The following is a 4,868-nucleotide window of genomic DNA, read 5'->3' on the forward strand; positions in this document are numbered from 1 at the left end:
TGCATAGGCTGGCAATAAAGTGGATAGTCTTGATTTAGTATCCCTACCTTCCTGACTCTCCTCTTAATAATGAAACAATTAGACATAGAGTTAGGTACCTGCTCCATGACAGTAAAGCGATACCGGCTCTGCTCTTGCAGGCCATATATCTTACAGGAGATTGTGTTCCATTTAGTTCTCCTACTCCATCATCTTGAGAATTCCTTCTCCTAAGTCTAGGTTTTCTCATCTGTGAAATGACAGGGTTGCTCTAGAGGACCTCTAAGTCTATTAAAAATGGGAAGCAGCTTACAGCCCCTGCATTCAAGTTGAAAGAAACCGACAGAGCCCAGAACTAGGAATATAGGGTTGGGTGGTGACAGGCCCCAGGCCCCAGCACTCTCCATTCCTGGAGCTCCCTTATGCAGGAGAGCAGGGATCAGTGAGGTCTCCCACAGTGGTTTGCAGCCTGGGCACATGTACACACAGACTTCTTGGATGTCTTAGTCTTTCAGGACGAGGGTGGGCAGCTCAAAGAGTCCACTGATCTTTATTCTTTGATTTCACTGAAGGAGTAGTGGCTGGGCCCCAGACCTCACACAGTGCAGTCAGTGCTGTCGCTGTCACACTTGCCACAGTGACATTCAGAGGCTACTGGGTACGTATACAGGGAGTCTGCATGGTGAGCACAGCCAGGCACTTTGACTGTCTCGTACATTGGCTCCTTGAAGGTACACGTTTTCTGGATGTTGGACTTGGCTGGATCCTTGTACACTAGATCCTGAGTGGTTTAAGAGAGAGAGAGAGTTAGGTTACAATATTCTGCAAGTTTCTGTTTGGTTTAGTCAATATGAGACAGGGATTTAATACTGCTTGCTCTAATATTTGCTCTCAGAAGATCAGCTTCTAGGATACTTAAGCACAGGAAACTTGACCTCATAAAGGAACATTTATACCGCTTTTCTGAACTGCCCTGGAAGTGTTATAGAAAATATAACTGTCTCTTTTCTCTCTACCATGAGAGTACACACATATTTAATATTTCTAAAACTCTATAAAACCTTTGAATTTGTATGGCATAAAAACATGTAAAGATAAAGGGTATCTTTAGAAGATATGACCTTAGCAATTTAAGGATGGGTGTTTTTTTTTTTTTTTTTTGTACCTCGTAATCTTAAGCTATATTAATGACTGGTAAAAACATAGCACTTGGAAAGAAAAGTATTTCCAAGTACTCTTTTCCGTGTATATTTAAGTGAGGAATAAGAGCCGTAAGCTAAATTATTGATATTTTGCCTAAAGTGTTTGGGAAATCTCATATTGGATTCTGGATATTCTATTGCCTTTTAGGTTCTTCCTTGCCACTGCCTTAAATTCTGTACCTCTGTGGGGTTCTTAATCCAAAAGTATATGATAACAGTTTCACTATCAGAACATCTAAATCAGGCCAAATATGTTTCACTCCTCTACTTGCCCAATGAGAAAATAATTGGCTTTGAGGGAGAAAGGGGACTGGGGGTTAATTCATTCCCCTAGCTGGCCACTGGGTCTATATCTCACCCAAAGTGCAGTAAGTTGAGTTTTATTGATCAATTCATTTAATATCAAACAAAGTATTTTCATTAAAAAGCAGCCAATTTCAATTTCAGTTTATCAAACTTCTGCACAGCCAGGTACAACAGAAAAATGGCAAAAGAAACACTTTCGCCTTGAACTGGTTTATTCTGAAGAAACTGTGAAACTGTAGACAAATGGTTTAATACCTGTATTCCTTAATTTTCTTAACAGCATAAAGAAGGGTGTGGGTTTGATGATTCATTTTGGTTCTAATCTACAGGGATTGATTGCCCTCAAGCTGCTCGTTGGTATTGTATTAAAGATGGGCCAATAAAATGATTTTATAATTGGCTGCTTGCATTTTTTATTTGGCTTTAAAATGAATGTTATTACTATCCCTGTTGCAGAGATACGCCTTTTATTATTGCAATTGGCTTTTTAAGACTATTGGCAACATTCCATGATTAAATATAGATATGTACTCATGCCCATGTTTATCCCTCAATAGGTAAAGCTAGCAGAAAAATGCTCTTTTAAAATGCAGAGTTGGCACATTACTGAAGCATTCATTTACATCAGTCTGAGCTGTCCCAAATTTGTTTTACCCAAATTAAATCCAAACCCAAACATCTAAATGGTATCATGGTAATTTACCTCAATCACAACACAGACAGTGTTGACTAAAGGACTCGTGGCTGTTATTCAGAAGAGACAAAATATTGACAAAGTGGGAATAAATGAAGCCTGCCTCATCCAGACCCTCAGCACTCTCACTTCCTTCAAAGCAAAGTACCTACCTGGGTGTAGCAGTAGCCCGCACACCACGTGGTGTTGATGCTTTTGCAGAGACCACATTCCTCTTTCTCCACTGTGATGATGATGTTGGTTAGCTCACAGCTACTGTGGCAGATTGCTCTCCAGCAACAGAAAAGGAAGCAAAAACTACTGACTTCATCCTAGTCTGGGAAGCAAACAGTTAGACACCCAAAGTATTTTAACTGTCATGGACTTTGACCCAGTCAAACTGAACTGAAGTAAACCTGCTCCCCAAACTCCACCATCACATTCAGCTTCAGCAAGCACTCTTTGACAAAAGAGAAACACAGTACAGGTCAGAAATCCTCATATAATTTTTTAAGGATTAAAATGTTACAGGGTATATATCTGAAAAAGACAAAAACACTAATTCAAAAGATACATGCACCCCTATGTTGGCAATTTACAATTGCCAAGATACGGAAGCAACCTAAGTGTCCATCAACAGACAAATGGATAAAGATGTGGCATACACACACACACACAATGGAATGCTACTCAGCCACAAAAAGAACGAAATTTTGCCATTTGCAGTAACATGGATGGACTTGGAGGGCATTATGCTAAGTGAAAAAAATCAGACAGAGAAAGACAAATACTATATGACATCAGTTATTTGTGGGATCTAAAAAATACAACAAACTAGTGAATATAATAAAAAAAGAAGCAGACTCACAGATATAGAGAACAAATTAGTGGTTACCAGTGGGGGGAGGGAAGAGGGGAGGGGCAACATAGGGGTAGGGGAATAAGAGGTACAAACTATTAGGTATAAAATAACCTACAAGGACATATTGTACAACACAGGGAATATGGCCAATACTTTATAAGTGGAGTATAACCTTTAAAACTTGTGAATCACTGTATTGTACACCTGAAACTTCTTTAGTATTATACAGCAACTGTACTTCAATTAAAAAAAATGTCACAGAGGATTACCTTAATATAAGCATTTAAGGGACTTCCCTGGTGGTCCAGTCGTTAAGACTCCGTGCTCCCAATGCAGGGGGCACATGTTTGATCTCTGGTTGCCAAGCTAAGATCCCTCATGCTGCATGGCACAGCAAAAACCAAAACAAAACAAAACAAACAAACCATTTAAAGCTACAAATTTCCCTGTAAGTGTTGCTTTAGATTCATCCCCAAATCTTAATTCATGTTGAGTTGTCATTATTCAGTTAAATATATTTTCTAATTTCTCTCTTGCTTTCTTCTGTGACCCATGGGTCATTTGGAAGCATGTTGTTTAATTTCCATATTTGGAGGGATTTTCATGACTTTTTGGTTATTGATTATTTAATTCCATTGTGCTTAGAAAACACACTTTATGTAATTTCTATCATTTTAAACCTTTTGAGATATATGTTATATCCCAGCCTATGGATTGTTTTGTTGAACATTTGTGTGCATTTGTAAAGAATGTGCATTCTGCTGTTTTGGGGTGAAATGTTCTAAGGGTATTGATGAATTTAACCTGATAGTGTTGTTTGGCTCTTCTATATACTTTCTCATTTTCTGTCTGCTTGTTCTACTGATTACTGAGAGAAGAATTTTGAAATTTCCAACCATAATTTTATCCATTTTTTCCTTAAGTCTTATAAGGCTATAAGTTTTTGCTTTGTGCACTTCGAAGCTCTGTTATTAGGTTCATGTACATTTTGGATTTTTTCATATTCTTGCTGAATTGACCATTTTATTTTATGAAATGTTCCTCTTTAGGCATGGTAATATTCCTTCTCCTGAGCTCTATTTCACCTGGTATTAATATAGTCACTCTAACTGTATGATTAGTGTTTTCAAATATATCTTTTCCCATCCTGTGTCTTTGTATTTAAAGTGCATTTCATATGGGCAGCATATAGTTGAGTCTTGCCTTTAAAAAAATCTGGTCTGATAATCTTTGCCTTTTAATTGGAGTGCTCAAAATCTTTATGTTTAATATACTTTTTTGTGTGTGTGTGGTATGCGGGCCTCTCACTGTTGTGGCCTCTCCCGTTGCGGAGCACAGGCTCCAGGCGCGCAGGCTCAGTGGCCATGGCTCACGGGCCCAGCCGCTCCGCGGCATGTGGGATTTTCCCGGACCGGGGCACAAACCCGTGTCTCCTGCATCGGCAGGCAGACTCTCAACCAGGGAAGCCCTAATATACTTTTGATAATCGTGGGTTTATGGTCATCATATTGTTATTTGTCTCATTTATTCTTTGTTTTTCCATTTTTCCTGTCTTCTTTTGAATTAGTTATTTTTTAGTATTTGTTTTATTTCCACAATTGGCTTATCAGCTTGCTTTATTTATTTGTTTGTTTGTTCTCAAGTTTAAAATACATACTTTATCTCAGTAATATTCCACTTCACACATAATTAAAGTATGTATCTTGTAACATTTCATTTTCCTCCACCTTCATCCTTTGTGCAATTGTTATTTATTTTACTTCAACATTATTCTACCCTCAATACATTGTTGTTATCTTTGTTCTAAATAAGCAATTATATTTTTTAAACACTTAGAAAAGTCTTT

At 38.0% G+C, this 4,868-nt stretch overlaps 1 pseudogene; it reads right to left on the reverse strand.

The window, feature by feature from the left end:
* Positions 1 to 529: 529 nt before the first annotated feature.
* On the reverse strand, positions 530 to 2,492 carry LOC103076382 (follitropin subunit beta-like; annotated as a pseudogene).
* Between the last annotated feature and the right edge of the window lie 2,376 nt (positions 2,493 to 4,868).

The sequence above is a fragment of the Lipotes vexillifer genome, unplaced genomic scaffold (genome assembly GCF_000442215.2).
Source record: "Lipotes vexillifer unplaced genomic scaffold, Lipotes_vexillifer_v1.1 scaffold627, whole genome shotgun sequence".
Taxonomy (NCBI): Eukaryota; Metazoa; Chordata; class Mammalia; order Artiodactyla; family Lipotidae; genus Lipotes; species Lipotes vexillifer.